The sequence below is a fragment of the Alexandromys fortis genome, unplaced genomic scaffold (genome assembly GCF_014885135.2).
Source record: "Alexandromys fortis isolate MF-2015 unplaced genomic scaffold, M_Fortis_MF-2015_v1.1 scaffold_57, whole genome shotgun sequence".
NCBI lineage: Eukaryota > Metazoa > Chordata > Mammalia > Rodentia > Cricetidae > Alexandromys > Alexandromys fortis.
Window position 1 is genome coordinate 5,573,431 of NW_026067941.1, and position 23,540 is coordinate 5,596,970.

The 23,540-nt window shown below is 41.7% G+C and overlaps 1 protein-coding gene and 1 long non-coding RNA gene across 2 annotated transcripts in view; one reads left to right on the forward strand and one right to left on the reverse strand.

Moving 5' to 3' along the window:
• Dgki (diacylglycerol kinase iota) overlaps nt 1–10,206 on the reverse strand; it is a 301,404-nt gene extending 291,198 nt beyond the window's left edge. The window contains exon 1 of the mRNA XM_050148045.1: nt 10,126–10,206. The gene's annotated coding sequence lies outside the window, so the exon portion shown is untranslated. The remainder of the gene's footprint in view (nt 1–10,125) is intronic.
• The window catches only part of LOC126505265 (uncharacterized), a 420,992-nt gene continuing 405,579 nt past the window's right edge, over nt 8,128–23,540 (forward strand). Inside the window, exon 1 of the long non-coding RNA XR_007592840.1 lies at nt 8,128–8,212. This is a non-coding gene — a long non-coding RNA (uncharacterized lncRNA). The remainder of the gene's footprint in view (nt 8,213–23,540) is intronic.

Sequence of the window (23,540 nt, forward strand, 5' to 3'; positions counted from 1 at the left end):
CAAGAACAATGGCAATGGGTTTTTGATCCTACTGCACGTATTGGCTTTGTGGGAGCCTAGGCAGTTTGGATGCTCACCTTACTAGACCTGGATGAAGGTGGGTGGTCCTTGGACTTCCCACAGGGCAGGGAACCCTGATTGCTCTTTGAGCTGACTAGGGAGGGGGACTTGATTGGAGGAGGGGGAGGGAAAGGGGAGGCGGCTGGGGGGAAGAGACAGAAATCTTTAAGAAAGAAAGAAAGAAAGAAAGAAAGAAAGAAAGAAAGAAGGAAGGAAGGAAGGAAGGAAGGAAGGAAGGAAGGAAGGAAGGAAGGAAGGAAGGAAGGAAGGAAAGAAAGAAAGAAAGAAAGAAAGAAAGAAAAAAAAAAGAAAACTGAAATATGCTAATGGGCAAAGTGAAAGGCCATACTCAAAGGTCATGTTCGCTTAGGCCTTTGTGCATGACTTCCTGTAGTGTTAGCACTTGAATTTGTAGCATCTTTCTATTACCAGAACATTGTCTCTAGAGCAGCCTTCAGTACAAACGTTAACAGTGCTGGAATTCGTACTCTCAGCTGGAGAGAGACTACACCCACATTCCTGGGCGAGAGGCTACTTTTCCTGCCTATGTCTCCTTAATTTTCCCTTTCTATCCAGCTTCAAAATAGAAACCTGGTTAAGTGGCTGGTCTGCTTGCTAGCTACTCACGCTGATGGAAGAACCTTAAGTCTTTCTTGCATAGTCTTTGGGTGTCTCTGTGTCCTCTTCCTATTTGTGGTCTCTCAAGCCCTAGTCTTCCCACCTCTTTTCCTGCTATACTCCTATCCAGGAGCTGACTGCCAGGCACCCTACTCTCCTTGCTGTTTCTCAAGCAGAGTGGAAGGTCTCAGGTCAACTCCACTGAACTTGCTGTCCTGTGCTGAAGCCTTGTATAAACTTGATGTCAGCATTGTGTGTTCCTCACTTCATCTAGGCTTGCTCAGGTATTCTCATCAAAAATGGCTCGCTACACATTTTTTTTTTCTTTACCCAAATCCTTTATCTTTCTCTGGACTAATTTATATGCCTAATGTCTCTTTGTAGTTTGGTCATCAGATCAACAGTTATTTTCTTAACAAGTCCTCAATGCCCCATAACCCAAGTCAAATTATTTTGCTAGTTCCTGTCATGTTTCATGTTTCTTTTTCACTATCTACCTTAAGTAGCACTTATTCATATGTTGGCATAATTATTTGATTGACATTTCCTTACATACTAGATTTTAAGGTCCATAAAAGCATTATATTTACAACAACTTGCTGTATGATCAATAGTAAACCTCAATATACTTTTAAGAAAAAACTAAAAATCATTGAATAAATGAGTAAATACCTATTTTTGTCACATCTAACTGCTAGAGCAGAAAGGAAAAATTACTGTTATTTTATGTCCTTTAGTTTAAAGTCATAAATTATAACACGTGGAAGTCCAACATAGTGGAGGCATGCAAAAATATGATGACATACTTTTTTATTTTATTATTATTTTTCTTGATTTTTGTTGAGATATACATTTTTCTTGGCTCCCCTTCATTTTTCCCCTCCCCTTTTCCCCTCTTCCACCTACACTACATGCTCCCTCCTCCCTCCTTGTTTGCATGGTGATGCTCCAGAACAGTGAGATTAACAGCTTTCACTGAGTTATGCATGTTGACCTAGTGAATTCTCCATCCTCAGTCCAGTCTCAGAGAATCCTAAATCCTACCTAATGTTAGAAGTGGGAGTGGTCCTAAGGACTCCTGAATTCTGCACGGAGGATACCTGAGTGCTGTCAGCATTGGGATGAACTAACACATGACTGGCTTTGGCTTGGTTTCTACATTTCTTCTGACTCCTTAGTGTGATCTACTAACATGAGCCCTGTTATAAAGTAGATAGGCTACTTAGTAGTCACACGATTCAGGACCCTCTCATTTCCCTGAACCCCAGTTCATTTATCAGTAAAATTATAAAAATAAATGCTCCTCTATCCCAGGGTCACTGGGAAAGTTCAGCGCACGAACAAAAATATGTCAAGAGTGTGCCCATGAGAAGGAGTTCGTAGGTATTTCTTTCCTTTTCTTTTTAATCACGTTGCTTTCCCTTTCTGATTGTCCCTCTTCTCCTTAATCCATATATCCTGACATTTTTCAAACTTCTTTTCTTGGTCATCGTGACAGAGACTGCCATTCATCAAAATCATTTTTTCTCCTCTTCTTGAACATATAGCTAGATCTAATTTCCCAGCTTCCCTTGCAGCTGGGAGTGGCCGTGAAAGCACGTTCTAAACAAAAGACCAGGAGCAGAGGTTCCAGGCAGGTCGTTCAGATCTACCTGGAGGGATCAACTCATTTCTTCAGCCGCAGTGACTTAGTCACTGGGGTGACCAGCCTTCCGGACAATTTTAGAAACCTCCTTGAGATGTCAACATAGCAGTCAGTGTCTGCCCGTGAATGACTGTGAGGAGTCTGGCTCAATCTAACCACCTAGACTAGTCCTGGTCTACGGCCTGGGTGAGAGGGAAACAGCTCTATATTACCACGTTACACATCCGAGCCTCTTCTTCACAGCAGCCTACTTTATCCACAAGGAATGCAGACTTTTCTCTTGGTTCTTTTGTCTAGGTTTCCTTTTGTGTCTGAGTCTGTACCCAGCTTCCTTCGTATCCACTAGACAGCAAATATAATAGAGTCCCAGTTTCTTCTGATAAATGCTCTGGCTAATTTTACACTCTCATACACTCGGTTCCCTTAAAATACACCTATGATTGTGCCCCTCCGTGTTCTGACTGCTTATCTGAGTGTCTATTACTCACGAAATGAAGGCCACATTCAGTCTGGCACTCTAGATCTTGCACCAGGCCTGCCAACCAATCTATCCTTATCTTATGTGTCTCCCTTATTACTGTTCTTTAATCATATTTTATTTCTGGTGCCATGTTTTGTTGATCATCCTTCCCAGCTGGGAACACCTTTCTTGCTTCCTTTATACAAATCTTCCTTGAAATGACATCTCAAATAATATGCAGCTCAAAAACTATCCATTTCAGGAAAACAGAAAAGTAACCACCTGACTTTTAAGAGATAGCATTTTTTTTATGGTCTTTGGAATATGGAGACAAATCTCCCTGGATAGACTGACAGACATACACACACACGTGTACAAGCACATGTGCACATATGCACTCACTCACACCAACACTCATCTGTGATCCTTGCATGCATATTTACACAATAGATATATTTATGACCCTCTATATATGTATATATATGATTATATATACATATATAAATGTTATACAGACACAAATAGATAAATATTACTTGCCCAAGTTCAGCAAAAATCCAAGCAATGATTACAGATAAAAAAGTATAAATATAGGGGAGTGTTATAGATTAAATAATATGTATAATAAGTGCACCAGCAGGAGCGAGGCATATAGATACACATAAGCAATTCCAGCGTCGAGGAGTCTGAGACAGGAGAAATGCTAAAAGTTCAAGGTGGGTCTGGGCTACCTAATAAGTTGCAGGTCAGTCTAAGATACAGAGGTTCTGCCTCAAAAAATATAAGCCAAAAATGTAGTGCATATGCACCAGAATCAAATAACCCAGAAAAACAAAGATATGTGATTAGAAACATTTTTAAATAATTGGAGTTACAAATGATATCTTCCTTACAAATATCCATGAAAAGTTTTTTGAATATTAAGGGCAGATTGCCTGAAAACATGCAGGTTAGTAATAGGTGGCCACGTGCCTTGGATGGTGCACACAGGAGCTGTGGAAGACGGCTGCTGAACACTGGGAATGAAGTCAGCATTGACTAAGCCATGCCATCAACACAGAAGCCATAGTTTAAAGACTGAGCGTGAAAAATGAGTCTAAAGTCCCCATATAGTCACCATCTGTCCCTTCAATATTGAATGACAGCCTTTGGGGTCGAGCAGGTGAGACAAAACATGGTTCTAAAGTTGGGTCCCCTGTTGACTCACATTGTCTTAACATGATTCCCTACATAATTTATATTTATTTTATATTTATATTTTATACTTATAAATTATATTTATATTTATAATCTGTGGCTCACATCTGTCTCCACTTAAGAGCGTTAAACCATCACTTCCCGAGTGTCAGAGCATTTGGATCAAGACACTGCAGACGCAGGGAGCTAAGGAATCTGTGATTCCTCTGAGAAGCCAAGCAATTTTGGCTGTTGATCCTGGTTGCCAAATTGACACAATCTATAATCCCCTAGAAGGCAACCCCTGTGCTGTCTGTGAGGGAGTTTCTAAATTGGTTAATTGTCATAGGAAGACCAATCCAAAAATGTCCATACACCATCCCATGGACTGGAGTCCCTGAGCACAGAGTTCATCTCTCCCTGCTTCCTGGTGTGGACACAGTGTGACCAGCTGCCTCCTTGGCCAGCAATCAGCCTTCCCTGTCATGACGGACTGACTGGATGGCTTCTTAAACCACATATCAGAATAAACTCTTCCTTAGTTTGTTTTTGTTAGGAATATTGCTGCAGGAATGATAAACGGTAATTATATAGTGCTCTCTCTTTAATTACCCTAAACTCAAAAAATAAAGAGAACCGATCACAGTAGGTCGGTCCCACGATGACATAGCTATCCAAGACCAGAGGCATCATCGCACTGATTTATGTGAGGTGTTTTTCTTATTTTCTCATTGCCTCAGTTTTTTGAAGTAAGGATGAGAGAGAAGAGTATGGGAGGAAGGAGGGGCTGTGATGATGTCACCAAACCTGACACCTAGCTTCTTAGGCTCACACTCAGAACAGGGCTGGCATGAGAAGACATGCAGAAAACACTCACATGTGTAAGGACACACACACACTCATGTTGGCAGACACACTGGCATTCACACACACACACACACACACACACACACACACGCCCCCAGCTGCTTCCTGGCTTTTCATTCAAGGTTTCTAAAGAGATAAAGTGACCTAATTTCCTAACCTAGTTTAAAGCATCTCTGTGTGAAGACTCTGGTTCCCTGATCTTGTCCCTGAACTGAACTGTGAGGCAATGTACCAACTGTGCTGTTCCGACCTGCTGGGGAGCAAGCCCGTCTTTGCTGAATGTCATCAGCTAGAGGAAAGAAATACTGGTGTGGATTGAGGGTGGGGGGAGTTGAGCTGGTTTTGTTCGAGCTGAAGTTCTGTTTTCCAGGGAACGCTGGGTGGCAGGATGTGGTCCGGTGAAGAAATGAAAAAGACTCAGAGCGGATGACGGTGGACTTATGATTGACATGAGCTCTGTTGCCCACCCCCCACACTGGCCTGTGGCTTGCTCCAGGCGGCTTAATGGGCAAAGCAAAATTACAAAACAGTGGGGACAGAAGCGAGACCTACCTCCAGTATTATTGGCTACAATCTTAAAAACAGAGGCGAGCTCTAATTGTAAATTGAGTCACCTTTGCAGAGGAGGCATGCGACATTTAAGAAGACACATATTATCTGTGGCACCGACACACTTCTAAATGGGCTAACTCACTCCAAATGGAGAGCTTGGACTCCAGCCCAGGAGACGAATATTTTTGGTTTCTATTTTGAACATCACTTCCTCCCCATTCTAGTAATTTAGCTTATTTCCTCCCAAACTGGCTTGGCTGACATGTGTCTTAATGGTATCCGAGGGAACAGCCTCTCCTGGTTGTTTCTAGCAGGGTGAAGAAAGGCCACTAGTGGGAGGGGAAGACCAGGCCTCTCTGTGTGCGTGATAATCTACCTCACTGTGCTACACAGTAGGAAGAACCTGCAAAGGGGGGTTGCTTGGCATTAAAACAGGTCCTATTGGTTTCTTTTACCAGTTGTCTTTGGAGTCGTGTTTAGCACGCCTTTCAGGAACTAGAGATTATCTGAGTGCCCATCAGTTTCCAAGAGTAAGTTCACTTCTTATTGACCCAGCAGAGGAGTTACAATCAATTCATGTCCCAGAATCAGTAACCAGGCAGCCCTTAGGCTGTCCTGTACTCTCCACTTTGAAGAGAAAACAAACACACTGCCTAGCTCTTCGGGAAACTAGAGATCTAACAAGACCTCAGACAAGCCAAACAAAAAGCTCTACCTTGGTTCTGTTTGCAAAATGGCTCACTATGAACAAAGGAATGTACACAGTAATTGGGATGTGTGAAATGGCCTAAATAAAAGATATCAGGGTCTAGGGAGGGAAGAAGTAGAAAGGGAAGAAAAGAGGAAGGGAGGGAGAGAACCAAAAGACAGGGTTGTTGCAGATGGATGCTCAAGCCTGAAAACCCTTCCTATGCTTTATGCAAAATAAGAAAATTCCCCAATTCCTCATTTGGACTCTTAAGCAGAAGGGTCAGTTAATACACAGTGTACCTGACAGAAAAAGGCCAGCATTTTAAAAACCAGTCTGAGTCATTTAAACTCTTACAGAAAAAAAAAACGGAGGACACTGAAATACACCTAACCCTCTCCTCCTTCCTGAACATTCTGAGCCATTGGGTACTGGCCACTGCTGACTTCTGTCTGCTGCCACTGAAAACAATGCCAAGGGACGCATCTGTTCCAGAGCCACATCTGAGTCTTTCAGAAGGGCGTGTCCTTCTCTTTGCTTTCCTACTGGACTTTCAGCAGAACACCATTACAGGGTGCCCAGAATCATCAGGGAGGAAAGAAAGAAGAACAAAAGACCACAACACACCCAACCTGAGCTCCTATTTGCTCGGCCCCGATTGTGTACCAGAGCCTCCCACCACCAGCCAAAAATACAGCTTGAATGAATGCTACAGTGTACACCTTTCCATGGGAATCAGAAAATACTGCCTGCTAGTCTAATGCTGGCTTAGGCAGGACACTTAGTAAAAGCGTTTGTTGATAACTGTTTTCAACATCAGCCAGGACTAGAGAGGGTCCTTTCTCAGATCCCAGTGGCTCTCCCCGCTTCCACTGTGAACTCTGCTGGCCCAGGCATTGCTGTATTGGGTTCCCACTGTTGATTTCTTTCTATCCATGGATTTTTAGCTCCATTTAAACCACATCTTCATTACCCTCTTGATCCCAAGGAACCTGCCCAGAATGCAAAACAAGGATGGTAGCATTGGCTGGGCCAGAAAACAATGTCCGAGTGCATAGGAGATTCCACTGTGGCAGACACACTTTAAACATACATCCATAGGCATCTGGGCTTAAACAAGGGGATGAGGACACGTGCTGGAGAAATGATAGATAGCCTTTCTAATATGATCCTTTTCATAATGACACAATGATTCTTTCTACAAGCGGAGAATGATGTTAGATAAAGATGGAAGCCCACAAGCCAAGAATGATGATAGACAGCTATCTCTTGCCAACTTAAACAGACTGAATGCTTAAATATAAGAGCTGACGCTATTAAGAAGAAAACACAGGACACTTGACACTGCGTGAAAATGCAGGAGACAGGATTCAGGATACTTTGACAGGATGGACTTTCTAAAGAGGCCCCAAAAGTACAAGAAACAAAGGAAAAACAAGCAAGCAGGGTCATATAAAACTCAAACACTTCTACACAGCAAAGATAGCAGGTAACAGAGTTAAGGCCTGGGTGGTAGGTCTAAACCAAAATGCCTGAAAAGAAGACACGCAAGCTACCAGTGGAGAGATTTTTAAACAGTAAACATCACTAATAATAGTGGAAATACAAATCAAAACTACAATGGAACAGCCCCACCTTTGCTAAGAGTGGCTCCCATTGGATAGAAGCTAACATGTCCTGTAGAGGATGTTGAGAAAGGGAACCCAACATGTTGGTGGGGGGAACAGTAGCAGACACAGCCACAAGAACACAATGGGATGCTCCGCAAAAGCGTCAAAAATGAAACCACAGTCTGACTTAGCCATCTCACTCCCAGGTCTGTATCCGAAGGAAATGAAAATCCTTCGATTTGCATAAGTAGGAGACACATCTGCCTTGTTCACTGAACACTCTTCACAGCAGTCAGGAAACGGAAGCATCCATGGGTGTCCATCAACAAAAGAGCCCAGAACTTGGGAGGAAGAGACAGGCCGACTACCGGGGCTCCCAAACCAGCCAACAAGCCTAGCCTATTCATCAAATTTCAAGCCAATGATAACCCTAGTTTAAAAAAAAATAGAAGAAGAAGAAGAAGAAGAAGAAGAAGAAGAAGAAGAAGAAGAAGAAGAAGAAGAAGAAGAAGAAGAAGAAGAAGAAGAAGAAGAAAGTAGTGCTTGAGTGCTTGAGGACTCTCTTGGGCACTATGACACTCGAGGTAGACCTCTAGCCTTCACACCCATGTGCACACCCCCACAAAAGGATGGGACACGGGACAGGTGGAAAGAGGTACTGGATGCAAAGAAAATGCTGAACAAGCTCACTGAGAACATATGAAGGTCAGTGGAGGGTGTGAATGCTCTCTTCATGTAAGAGATTGAAAAACTTAAAGGTGAAAGAAATTTACACCGGAAGTAAAACCTAGACTGTGATTTCACTAAGGTTTGTTACATTGTTAGAAAGGCTAATATAAAGAGTCGGGGAGCTGGACCGAGTGGCACATGTCTAGAATCCAGCTCTTTGGGAGGTTAGATTAAAAGGCTCAGGAGTTCAAGGTTGGCTTGGGTTATAGAGTGTGTTCTGAGCTAGCCTGGGCTACTGGGAGAGACACCTTTCTTTAAAAATGAGTAGAAATAAGGGTTTGGGATAGTGTTCAATGGCAGAGTGCTTGCCTAGCTTATCTGAGGCCCTGGATTTAATACCCAGTACTATAAAGAAGAGTCTGTGAACCCCTTTTCATTTCATATGATTAAAAGTCTTGGGTGACTGTATATGCTACAATGTTATTTAGAAGCAGAAACTAAGGCAGGAAGTGTTTGCAATGGCCTTTTTTCTGGGTCTAGCAAACACTCAGACGACTTAGTGGCAGGAGAAAGAATTCTAAGATTATGTTTGTACCAATAATATTTACCTATTGTTCAAATAATTTTAGCTCTAACAGCAGCAAGAATGAAATGAACATTTCCCATTTCCCCCTCAGGAAGCCGAGGCCAAATCACACTTGCCGCTGGGCAATGCCTTTTCTGTTTGTGAGACTGTGCCACTGGCTTATGGCAGAAGCATCTACCATATCCCCCGACAATAAGTCACTCTACAGGATTTCAATTCTGCCAAGTTGAAAGAGTGTGGAAAGATTTTCCCATCTATACACAGGCACGAAAACAGACATGCCTTTAAATCTTAGTCGAAATTAAAAACCCACTTAGGGCAACGTGAAAATCAGAGCTTACTTTTTATAGCCCGTGACCTTTGCTAAGGGTGTTATTTTTAAATTCAATAAAATATCATATTATCTGTCAAAAATGCGGTGCAAATATAGACAGGAATATTATTTATCCACACAGAAAAAGGAAAACCTTTCATTTGCAGCATAGATGGAATTGGAGGCTTTTGTGTTTAGCCAAATAGGTGAGGTACAGGAAGTCGAGCGTCATGCAATCTCACTTACATATGAAATATTACTGAGAGCAAGATGGTTGTTACCAGAGGCTGGGAGAGACAGTGGTTAGATAATCGAAGGAAAGATTCTTCAATGGATATTAAATCATAGGTAGATACAATTTCATAGCAGGGTAGCCACAAACAATAACAGTTTAGTGTACTTCTCTTGCAGAAGGCTAGAAAAAAAGGAGTTAGAATATTTGCAACATAACTAACTGATGATAAATGTCTAGGTAGATCTACTTTGCCCGTATTTAAACATTGCACATTGTGCCCATGTGTTGAAATACCACATGGCACACCATAAATACACATGATTTTTATGTTTTAGTTGGCTAAAAGAAAGAAATACTCCCCTCCTTTCTCCCATGGCTCCCTCCCCTAAGCTGGAAAGGACAGGGATGAGCCTGATCATTGTTGAGACAGCAAGGCAGAACCGAAGAGCAGCCCTGCACAGGGCTTCAGGTGGGGACAACGGCTTTCAGCCCACCATTAATGATCTCATTAACTTGACCACTGAAGACTCTCAGTAGGTGTGTTCTGACTTACGGAATCCTGAGGGCGAGGTGAGAAAGACACAGCGTGCAAGTAAACATTAGCTTGAGGGGGAAAAAACCAAACATAAAAACAGTAGACACCTACGCTCCAGTCCAGAGTGGCCCTAGGCTCCTTTGCTGGACCATTTGCCACAGGAAGGCCGAGAGGATGTGCAGGCGCCAGATGCTGGAGGCCCGTCCGGGAGATGGCTTTCCTGTAGCAAGAAAATAAATTCATAAATAAATGCATACATATATAAGGACACACAAACATGAGAATGTTGTGCAGAGCTCATAGCTCCTTGTGGGGCAGGAACTGTACCCGAGTGATCCGAGTGATTCTCTAATGTCTGATATTCTGTACGACTGTGCAGAGACACACCTCTGCTGGGATTAGAGAGGGGCAACTCTCCCAAGATCAGGACATTCGAGGCAGCTGCTTTGTATAGGCTACAGGACCAGACACTAAAAGCCCAGCTTCTTTTCATGGTGTAGGGTGAGAGGGGAGCCTCTCCACTTACAGAAATGGACTTAGGGTGGATACTTGTAGTACTTGGAAAGAAACTAATGTTGCCAGAGAAGAAATATAAACAAAGTCCTCTCCGGTAATCCCGCTGCCCAGAACAGTGCTGTTCAGGCTGGTTACCAATGGGAGTTTGTTCTTCCTCCCTTCCCCTGAAAGCATCCTCCTTCCCCATGCAGAGGACCATTGTCCATGGAGCTGAAAGCTCTCAGTGTGTGAAAAGACCGATTTGCATCTGTCAAGGAAGAGCTCAAGTTTCTTCAGGACCCCTCAACACAGGCAAGAGGACCCACAGCAAGAGAAACAGACGGAAGCCACAAGGAAACAGCTACTGTGAACGCCCTCTCCCCCCCCACACAGTGCCTCGGAGGGGAAAGGTGCTTACACTTTTTATTTATTTATTTTTACTTATACTGAATTTATTTATGACTAAGTCATAGTTGAGTAGCAGTTAAAGAACACAGAGAGATAGCTCTGATGGACCTGGTCTTGCTCTTCTTCCTCTCCATCCACGACACATACGAAATACACACATGTCTAGGTGTCTGCTCATCCACAGTACATAGGATGCACATGCATGTCAAGGTGTCTGCTCATCCCTGGACAGAATCACTTTGTGTCTCTCCTGCCAGCCTCACCTAGATAAGAATTAGATCCCATTATTCCCCCACTCCAAACATAATACATTTGTATTGCTTCTGGCGTAGGATACCACATAGCAAAATCAACACAGAAACCGGAAAGCATTCCCCATTCATCTCTGTTCGCAGCTGGCCTCTCTGCATGTTCACTGACCTATCAGACTCCATCCAGGAATGGAACTGGCGAGAGTAAGCAAGACCAGGAGTTCTCCACACCCAAGGGTGGACATATGCCACCACTGGCCTCTGTGTATGTCAGAACTCAACAGGTGTCTGGCTGGCTCTCTGTTTCTTTTAGGGTCTCTTGGAGTCCTCACTAGGAAGTTCCAGAAACAGGTCTTCAGCAGTTGGAAATTATTACAACAAGATTGCTGGCAATTTTTTTCAATGCTCCAGAAGGATGCAGGCAACATATTTGACCTATATATTCCCCAAACTCATCACAAGGGTAGAAGCCTTGAAGGAAGATAGGTAATTAACAACACCAGTTTTGCTTTCTCGCATCAAAGTAGATGCCACAGCCTCCAGTCATATTCCTAGGAAAGGAACAGTGGCTAGGTGTGGTGGCATGGGCCTGGAATCCAGCAAAGCTAAGGACACAGTGCAGGAGGATGTGAAGACAGAAAGTTCAAGGCTATCCTGGGATGCACAGCAGGACTCTGGCTTGGAAAATAAAAGGTAAGTAGACATTCGAAGGTGCTGAGATAGTCTAACATGATGTAAGAAACAAAGAGGTGAAGAGAGAAGACTGAAAATCTCCTAGAGCAATCCTTTGCTCCCACGTTGAATGACTTTCTATGGCATGTCTCTTAGGGTTTTTTCTCTAGATTCGAAGCCCCACCACCACCATCAATGCTAAGCCAGTTTTCACCATTAACAAAAGCATATTTCTGTGAATTCAGGAACTACAGTTTCCACCTTTGGGTCTAAATCTAAGTGTTTAAAAAATATAACAGTAAGAGGTTGAGGCAGGAGGATTATAATTTTAAAGGATTATAATTTTAAATTTTGGGCTACATAGCAAGTTTGAGGATAGCCTAGGCAACTTAGCAAGACTTAAATGAAAGTGAAAGTATGTGTGAAAATGCCTGATTGAAATATTATTTGGGACTTGGGGGCAAAAGGAAGGAGGGAGAGAAGGAAGGGAGGAAGGAAGAGATAGAGGGAAGGAGGGAGGGAGGAAAGAAATGAGGGAGAAAATGAAAATCAACCTTGGGTTTAGGCTTCACACACACACACACACACACACACACACACACACCACTAATACCCAAGCACAAAGTCCTTGCTGACGGCAGAAGAACTCTTACATTTTAGATGAATGAGATAAAAGCAAGTCTTCCAGAGTTTCACATTTCAGAGAGCTGTGATTAGAAAAAAGAAGAGAGAGAGGATAAGAGATGGAAGGAGGAGTAAGAGAGAAATAAAGAGCAAATGAGCTCAGCTTCCAGGCAGCTGTGGACTGTGACAGCCAAACTTTCGTCACCCTTCATAACTAGGAACCACTCCTGACCCAGCAGCAAACTACCCAAACCACTGACTCAGGAGGCAAGGCAGCCACACAATACAGAACATCACTGCGCCTTGAGAGCTCAGCATGGTACTTCTCTGGGACTCCAGTTGAAACAGACCCTTTTCCAGCCTGTGCACAGAAGCAACTATGTCTTTTGATTACTTCTCATTTATCATGGACACAAATGTAAGGTTGAATTTGTAACATTAACAGAAGAAAGTAGTGTGTGTGTGTGTGTGTTGCACGTTACAAACATTAATTAGAGGGGAAAATGAGTAAGAGGCATTGAGGGTAGCTCCAGTCTATGAGCAAAAGTGCATCTTAGAAAAGTAAATATAAGAAACACAGAAAAATCATAATTAGAAAATATTGGAGCACGGAAAGGCACTTCTGATTTCAGCTCTCCACTCTTCTAAATAGCATAAAATCATTTTTTAACAGTTCATACATGAATGAACATTTGCCTTTAAAGAGTAGAAGAATCTCATTATATCTGAGACCTCAACTAAAACCAGTGTTAGTTTTCTATTTACATCCATCATGGTGGTGGAAGATGACAGGAAATTCTAGCAAAACTTGGTGGAACTTGATAGAAGGGGTGATGGCCGTAGTTTTATGTGACAATTCGCTCCAATAAAACAATAAATGGGGGTTCAACTTTTTTGTCTTTCTTCCCACTCAGAATCTTCCCGAATGCACAGACTGTGAAGTGTGAAATGCCAACAATTCTATTAACTTCACAGCGTCACTTTGTGGGGAGTGAGTATTCTCACAAGAGCATGTCTGAAAAGAACTGTGATATTAACTGTGAAATAAATATGAAAAGAAAATACTTCATAATGTGGTTTCCAGAGCATAAAGTCACAGTTAATGTCAATTACCTGACATGAAAGACTACTAACACATTTCAAGTACAAAAGCCATCTTACATCTTAAACAGCTTTCTATTATTCTCTTTCCTTCATTCGGGAAGACTATAAACTCCTAAAGGACAGGGTTCCATTCATCCACTAATCCTGTTACATCTAGCCCAGGGGTAGAGTCTGCAAATATTCAATAAATGCTTTCTGAATTAATGAATGAACTTGACCAAGAAGCTAAGCAAAACCAGCTTGTTGATTAGATCAGGGCTTGAGAAATCCAATTAGGATGATTTGAATAGCATCCCAGGCTTTATACTTCCGAGATGCTCTTTGCTGAGAGGGCCCAAAAGTCCTTCAACGCAGCTTTTTGAAAATAAATGCAACTGGGCATGGTGGCACGTGCCAGAGTTCCAATCCCAGCATTCAGAAGGCCAAGGCACAGGCGGGAGGGCAGTCTACTCAAGGCCAACTTGGACTGCATACATAGGGAGAGTCTCTAAACACCAAAAGATAGATAGATAGATAGATAGATAGATAGATAGATAGATAGATAGATGCAAATGAAGTAGACTCCAGTCTTGATAAATCTAGGGAGTACTAGGCCTGAGAGCGCATGCTTATAAATCTAGCACTGGAGAGGCAGAAGCAGGAGGATCACCAAGTTAAAGTTTTCCATGGCCTGGACCAAGCCATCTCAAGAGCAAAAAAAAAAAAAAAAAAAAAAAAAAAGAGAGAGAGAGAGAGAGAAAGAAAGCAAGGGTAGAAGGAAAGGTGGAAGAGAGGAAGGCAGGGAAAGAAGGAGAGGATCAAAAAACTAAAGAACCAAGAGAAAAAGACAATCTAGCCTTGGAGACAGCAAATTAGCTCATCTTCCTGGTATGATCACTAAATAGCATTTCATTGTTCTATTCATAAAGGACACATTGTGACGGTATTAATGTTTTTAGGTCTCACCATGCACCGCTGGTTAGCTGGCTGGCCTGAACATACTATGTAGAACAGGCTGACCTCACACTCACAGAAATCCTCCTGTCGCTGCCTCCCAAGTGCTGGGATTAGAGACCCGAGTCAAGGGTATTAACTTTTTATACTGTACTTACCCAAAGACACGTAGCATAAATACTCTTCAAAAACAAAATGGAAAGACACTCAAGAATGATTATCCAGCATGGTACCCTCTTGGGGTCCATTTCTAAATTTCAATCTTCTCCCATCTCAACTTTATATGGCTCCCAAATTCAAGCCGTCCACACCTGAGCCACCACACTCTCTGTGGGGTCTAATCCATGAGGATGAGATGGAGCTCCTATACACCAAGTGGGAAAATGCCAGAAAATGGAGACTTCAGTTTGGCCAGAATCTCTAAAGACTGACAAGAGATACTGAGGCATTCATCTCAACATTCTAGAGAGGCGCCAGCTATCTAAAAAGTTACTCTGTTTCTTGATTGTACTCACCAAGTACCTGGTGGTGGGGGGAGGTCTGGCAGCTCAGGGGTAGAGTACTTGGCCAGTATGTGAGTCTCTGAGTTCAATACCCAGTTGTTGAAATAGGAGCGGCGGGGCTGCGTCCCCAACACCCCGGCCGCTTGGCTAGCTCATGCCCGAAATAACAACACACAAACTGTATTCATTTAACTGCTGCTTGGCCCATGAACTCTAGCCCTTACAGGCTAATTCTCGCACCTGGACTAGCCCATTTCTAATGATGTGTGTAAGCACCCCATGGTGCGCTTACCGGGAAGATTCTAGCCTAAGTCCATCGAGGGTTGCAGCTGCCTGGGAAAGCAGAGCATGGCGGCTGTCCAGTCCCTCTGGAAGCAGCGCAGAGTCTGACCTCACTTCCTCTTCCGCCCAGAATTCTATTCTGTTTACTCCTCCCATCTATGTTCCAAGCCATGAGGCCAAGCAGCTGGTTTATTATAACTTAACCAATGAAATCAACAGATTGATATATGACACTCCCACATCACCCAGTATCTGAAATACCCACAAAAGAGACATGCTATTCACTGTGTGTTTGTGTGTGTGTGTGTGCATGTGTATATATGTGTGTGGATGTGTGTGTGCATGTGTTGGTGTGTTTTCCCTATGTCACGGAGACCTTAGTTACTTTTATCCAGGGCAACCCATACTGCTTCTTAGTTGATCTAAATAAATAGCCTGCAATGCTAATCGTCCACACAGTAAGAACCAATTCCAAGCCCCACGTAAAGGTAAATACCCCACCTGTGATTTATGTAGTGGAACAAACTGTTCCACTTGAGCCAAAATCTTATTCTTGCTTGCATATGAATTCAAAGTAGTTTTTGGCTATTTTAAATGTGTCTCAACACATTTCAAGGATATAATTATTATTGAAACAAAGGTTGAGCTTAGGCCCCTAAGGTGTGTTAAGTCAATCAGAAAATCACTTCAGGATTGAATCTTCAGAACCATACACCCATGGAATCCAGAATTTGTTACTCTGTGGTGACGGCAAAAACGGGATCCTGAACGACTGGCCACCGTGGAGTTTGAGTTGGTGCCTTTAAAAGTTTCCCAGGAGACTAGAACGCAGCTCAGGGGTAGAATGAATACAGGCCTAGCATGTGTAGGGCCACAGATCCAGCCCTCAGCACAAGGAGGAGGAAGAGGGGGAGGAGGGAGAGGAGGAAACAAAAAAATGGGCGTCTAAGCATTTCTAAGGTTCCCCAAGCTGAGCACCCCGTCACAAAGCTGGGCAGCCTCTGACTACTTTGCCTGCTAAAGTGACTAAGCCCATGCTCTTCTTCATTCTACATTTTCTATATAGAACTCTCTGTATTCATTCACATATTCATTCACCCGACAGTGTATTTATTGAGCATCTATTTTATGCTCAGCACTGTCCTAGATGTGTAGATTCATGAATGAATAAAACTGCCATAGGCTGCTGCCTGCGCAAAGCTCACAAAACATATTTTAACACACACTGAATCATTTTGCATAGCTTACGGATCCCTTACAACAGCAAGGCAGGCACTTTCATTATCCCTAGCTTGGGGTAAGAGCGGTTAAGATACCTGCTCAAGGTCACATGCACAGAAAGAGAGCCACATGAATGTGAACCAGGGAATTTAAAAGCTTGCTGTGAACGCTTTATCCTGTTAGACAATCCCACACTTGCTTGGCCCTGACAGCACACATACACACATATCCATCCCAAATGACATACTATAGAACTAGTGTCGTCTGTACTTGCCTCTAAGTTGTCTTAATTATGGCTTATGGGTACAAACTTCAACAAATAAGAGGGGGGTATGTTTGAGAGGAATTAGAATACAGAGATTAAGAACAGAACTTGAAGGAATATGGGAGACGAACAACTAACACTAACATAGATAAGTCCCGTACTTAGCACTCATCAGAATAGCTGCCTCCTGCCGCAGACAGAGACCAGCATGGAGACCCACAACTGGGCAATCTACAGAGAGTGAAATTTTGGGTCAGAGAGTCCTAAAGGGAATGTCATCATCCAAACCCTCCCTCAAGGCTCATGGATCTATGTGGAAGAAGGGATGATGCCGAATTGGTGGAGGATACAGGTCTTCCAGACACACGGGATGGATAAACATGAACACACAGGGACTGTGTCAGCACACACAAGACCTGCACAAATTCAAACCAGACAAAATCCCAGCAGGAAGAAGGGTAAGTGGTCACCAAGTCCCACTCCTGACCAGGAAGATATTTGCAACTGATACCTGCTGGGAAGGGAAAACGGTTTTCTCCAGTGTACCAATAAACTGTTACTCCACACATCAACTGCACTCCAGGGCAGAAATAGCTGACTAACACAAAACAGACTCCATTTTCTTATGTACTTTCTTTGTTAATTTTTGAATTACTGGATGTTTATTCTAATTTTTGTTTTCTGGTTTTTTTTGAGAATTTTGTTTGTTTCTGGGGGGGGAAGAGAAGAAGTGGGGAAGAGAGAGAACATGAAATTGGGTAGATAGGTAGGAAGGATCTGGGAGAGGAAAAGAATATGATCAAAATAAATGAATATTTTTAAAGAAAAAGTGTAAAAACGCAAATATAAAAATAATATTTTGAAAGCAAAAAGATGACAATTACCTTGCCAGCAGGCAAATCTCAACTTTTTTAAGCTTTAGTTTTCATATACACATATATATTCATACATATAGTGTGTATATGTTTATACACACATACTAAAACAATCACGGTCAAGTCAGAGAAGAGTGCAGAGAAATATTTTTGTTGCAGAATGCTAAGCACACACTATTGTTACTGGCATTATTACACGTTCACCATTCACAGAATCTAGCCACAACGGGGCACATGATGATCTCTGGATATCATGCTCTATGTGGTGCTTTCAAATATTCTAACTCTCCTGAACACTTCCCTGCCTGCAGAAGAGAGCCAACAGGCTCCCACTACATGAAGGGAGTTCAAGTGGAAGTTTCTGCTGGTCGGAGAGTGACTCTCTAGTTGCCTACAGAATTCTCCCTCTGCCCTAAGCTGCCTGCCTTACACAGGCACTCTGCTCCCCTCAGATCAACTCAACCTTTCAGAAGCAAACATGCAAAACAAATGCTACAGGATTTATTTATTGTGCTGTATTCATGGGAACACAGCAGAAAAAAGATGGGTTTAATTTATAATGATGGACTCACTATTAAATGCAAGCCAGTCTGCTAGGCAATAATTATTTACAATGAAGAACTCAACATATACACATCCATAAAACGACATCGGCATGACGGAGGCTGTGATAAACATCCCATAAAACAAAGATTTCTTAGCTTAAATCCTCCCAGGAATCAATAATCTTTTCTCTTTAGGGAATTATTTGAAGAAAGCAAAGTTATCCTCTGGGATAGCAAACAAACAGTGATACAATGTGCTGGGCTGTGTCCCCAAACCCCAGTTTCTTGTATAGAAGTCCTAGTATGCAATACCTCAGAATATGACCTTATTTGAAGGTTGGGGTCTTTAGGGGGGACTGAGTTAAAATGTGGTCATCATAATGGACACCTGATGGACAGGAACTGGTGTCATCATGAAAAGTGGAAATATGGACATAGACACACACTTGAAGAAAAGACTACATGAAGACAAGGGACAAGATGGAGGCAGTGTGGCTCCAAACCAAGGATGGTTATAGATGACCAGCAGATGGCCAGTGGCTGGGAGAGGGCCTCGGAGCAGATTCTCCCTCACAGTCTCAGCATGTTGGACTCGGGTGTAGAGCAAGTTTCTATTGTTGGAGCTGCTCAGCTTGTGTAACTTAGTTATGGGAGCCCAAGCAAACCCTCATCCTTCAAAACGAGACCCCAAGCTTGGAGTGAGCACAGTGAGGCTGGTGAACTTCAGATCCCTGACTTGTCTTTCTCCATTGCCCCATGAAACTTCTGATACAATCTTTTCATAATTCTACCCTTGGAAAACAATGATACTTAAAGACAGAGACTTTCTAATGAAAGACCAAGGCCAAAAACATCTTTCTCATGCAAATGTCAGAAAATCAGATAAAGTTTTAAATAACTCATGAATGAAGGAAGGAACAGATTGGATGCAAAGTCAATACAGGGATAAGAAACACAAAATTCTAGAAGGAAAGAAAGAGATCCCTGAAGAGAATAAGATAGAAGTGATAGTGGATTACTGTGTCCATATTTAAAAGATTACAATTTGGGAGACTTGTAAAATGCTTGTCTTGCAAACATAAAGACCTGATTTTGGATCTCCAGCATGCCCAGAAACACCAGGTAACAGCAATGTATGCCTGATGTAAAAGAATAATTTTGTACACAGCCAAGATTTGTCACTCAAATTGATTCAATAAAATGCTGGTTGGCCTGTAGCCAGGCAAGAAGTATAGGTGGGGTATAGTGAACCCCACTACCTGTAGGAAGTAACCCAAAGGATACTCAGGGAATGAAAGCTGGCAGATGGATGTGTTCCATTTTGTAAAATTTGGAAAACTAAAATATATACACCACACCATTGATGAGCAATTGCTTTGAGTTCAGAAAAGGCTGATTCAGTAATCACACATTTGCTAGAAGATATGGCCATCATGGGTATACCTGCACAAGTAAAGTCAGACAATGTCTCTAAGAAAATGAAAGTTTTTTGTTTATTAGAATATAAAGCATATTACAGATATTCCACACACTCATACAAGCCAGGCAGTTATAGAAGTATTAAATCAAACTCTAAAGGATATGTTGAATAAACAGAAAGGGATAATAAATACCCCCAGAAATAGATTTCACAATGCTTTGTTAACTTTGAATTTTCTAAATGCTAATGAAAAAGGAACATTAGCTTTGGAGAGATATTAGATAATAGAAAAAGCCGATGAAATTAAATCAGTCAATGTACTTTAAAGATGTAGTGACCTCAGAACGGAAACCAGGATATGTATTACACTGGGAAAGGGGTTTTGCTTTTGTTTCCACAGGAGGACAAAAGTTATGGATATTATCAAAATTGAAAAAGATTTGACTTGAACGAAAGACACCTCTTAATTAGAAGAGATGATAGTTCATCAAACAGCATGGTCATTTCATATAAACACATATAAAACTAACAAATGCCTTCCATTTGATCAGATATAGCTTGCCAAAATTGGGTTTGGGGAAGGCTTTTACTTCTGTCTTTTTAGGAGAATAAAGGTATCTAGCTAAGGAATCTGAAGATCACTGGACAAATGAACTTCTGAAGAAAAATGACAAATCACCCAGAAAAAAAATTGTCTCAAAAAAAGAGTAATTGGCCTATTGTTATATCACATTCCACCATAAAACCATAAATAAATATAAGTGGCAGGGTTTGTAGTTAAATTCAGAGACTCACCTACCTATTTTGAGTCAAGCCTTAGACACAGCAGCTAAGCAGAGTCTTAGCACTGCTGTAGATAGAAGGAACACTGGAAGTGTAGAGCAATTGAAGAGGACACTCAGCATCACCCTCTGGCTCTACAAACACATGAACATGTGCATACACACAATACACCACACACATGCACACACAGACACAAATACACACACACAAATTTAAAAAAAAGATTACACCTTCTATGGTGTTAGCTGCCCTTTTACTGAAGAAAAGAAACATCTTAATTTTGTACAAGTCAACTGTTAAATTTATAGGAACAGAATCATCAGCCACTCTATCTGTTTCCAGTTAATAATCAAATATACAGAGACAACAAAACCACCACCCACAGAGTATGAGATGAGAGTCAATTACTGAATAGCAAGGTTCTATTTTTTATTGAGGCTAATTTGAATAAAGCTGGATTCAAACAGTATTTAAAAAAAAAAGCAATATCCATTTTCCCAGTGCCATTATGTGTGGTAATTTTATTCTCACAACTCATGGTGCCAACTATGACTTGGAATTCCTGGAATAGCTTTATGACCATCTCAAATATCCTGAACAATTTCTTGAAATAAAATTTTCTTCTTTCCAAAGAATAATTTATTGGCCTTCAGGAGTGCACTGGGCATTCTCGTAATCATATCCTCCTGGGTCAAATCGACTCTGAGACAGAGCATTTCAAGTTTCCTGTAGAATGCCTATCAGGAAGCCTGGCAAAGGGAGGAGCTGAATTAAGCTTTGGTGGAACAGCAGTTGAGGTCACCTCACCTGAGGAGCTGGTGACAAGCCAGTCCTTCAGAAAAGGCACAATCTGAGGTAGAGACACAGCCTTTGAACTGCCACAATCACTGTATGAACTTGGACAGCTCCTGAGGAAGAATTCATGATAAGCAAGAGATTCTCTTATGCCTGGGGCTCAGCTGTTTAATAAAGATATCCAAAATTGAAAATATGTAGGAGAAAAGCATTAGCCTGGGAACATAAGCCATTTGAGACTATAGAAATTTTGGAGGGGATTTAAATCCACAAAATTGTTCCCAGTAAAACGATTGCTCCAGTTGTTGTTTATAAAATACCCTGATGAAAAGCAACTTAAAGGATTAGAGCATTTATTAAGTTTACCATGTCAGGTAACAGCAAATTACATCAAGGAAGCCACAGTGGCAGGAGCTTGATGAGTGTAGGGATGCTCACTTGTTGATTTAGTATCAGCTACATGCCTCCACTCTCACATGGTCCAAGACCAAGCCAGGGAATGGTGCCATCCACAGTGGGATTTATCTTTCTCTCTCAATTAACTTTACTAAGAATATCCTCCATGAACGTGTCCATGGGTCAACCCAATGCAGACAATCATCCACTGAGGTTTTCTTCCCAGGAGATTGCAGGGTGTATCAAGTTGACAAAGCCAACCAACCAGCATAACCACCAACTGGAGAAATTTATCTTTAGGATCCCTTTCTCCATTTCCACACTAGCACACCAGTCCTGATCCCATTCAGTTTCCCATCACCACAGTATAAATTAGGGTATACCCCTAGTATGGGAACCTGGATTCTCAGAAGGAGTTCATAGAAGGAAAACCTGCGTGACGTCCAAAGTAGTTAAATAATTTTCCTAAATTACAATCCATAAAAACTATAAATATAAATGGCAAGGTTTGTAGTTAAATTCAGAGACAAAAACTCCCTATTTTGAGTCAAGCCCTAGATATGGCAGCTAAGCAGATAGAATTTTAGCACTTCTGTAGTTAGAAGAATCACTGACAGTTTATACGGAGGGGCATGAGAGGATGCAGGTCTCGAAATCAGCAGATAACTGATAAACTTAATGCAGTTAACGAGGCATAGACTTCAGGTTTCTCACTCTGGTGGGTCACCATGAGAAATGAAAGGCACAGGGTTTTTCAAGTAGGAGGGGAAAGAAAACAACCAGAAACCAGAAAGCACTTACTTCTAAGCACTTGTGGTGCGTTCTCTAACAAGAGTTTAAAATGGGGGTGAGGAAGAGAGAAAGAGAATGTAGACCTCAGAAATATCACACGCCTGAAACTTAACAAGAAAAATATCTGCCTTAAATATTGACCCAAAATGATAAGGGGGGAAACAGCTTTCCAAGAGACTGCGTTGGAGTCTCATGGAGGCTGTTTTTCCTGCTCATCTGGGCTTATGTTAAGTATTTAGTATGAAGTAGTTAATGTTGATATGTTTTCCTTAATATCCAGGAAGCAAATAAAAATTCTCCCAGAGTAGGGAGGGAGTGAGCAGAAAACAGCTCTCTACTTGGGTCTCAAGGAATATTTTAAAAATATCAAAGTCTATGAAAGCTACATCAAAATGAGTGACAGGGGAGAATTATAAAGAGACAGCCAGCCAAGTCTAGGCAACTGGAATCATCATAAGTAGATCATAAACAGCATGGAATTTCTTTAAAGGAGTAAAGAAGGGATTAAAGCTAAGCCAGAGAATACAAATATCTTAAGAAACATTTTAAGGATGTTCCTGGGTGTTCCACCTCCATGTATGTCAGGCAGCACATATGTACAGTGACCACGGAAGCCAGAAGAGGGCATTGGAATCCCCGGGAACTAGAATTACAGGTGGTTGGTTTTGTAGGTACTGGGAATGGAACCAGAGTCCTCTGGGATAGCAGCCAGTGATCCTACCCACTGAACTATCTCTCTAGCTTCACAAACATATCTTTTAGTAAGAAAAACAATAACTATATTTAACATGTGTATTACTGCTCCAGAAAATAAAAAGAGAATTAGATACAAAATAGAGTAAAAGGAGCATTTCAAGATAGATTAGAGACCAATTTAAAAAATCAAATGGAAGGGCTACATCCATGCAGTGGATAATTCAATATTTTGAAGATGTCAATTATTCCCTGAATTGTTTATATATCTACAAAATCTTAATCAAAATTCCCATGATTTTAGGTTAACATTATAAGCTAGTTCTAAAATTTATTTAGCAGAATGAAGAACAAAAATAACTTAGACTCCAAAAGAAGAAGATTACCAGCATGGCTAAAACTGATATCTATTAAGACCTATAAAGCACCAGCCACTACTATAGCATAATACTGAGACAGGAGCAAAAAA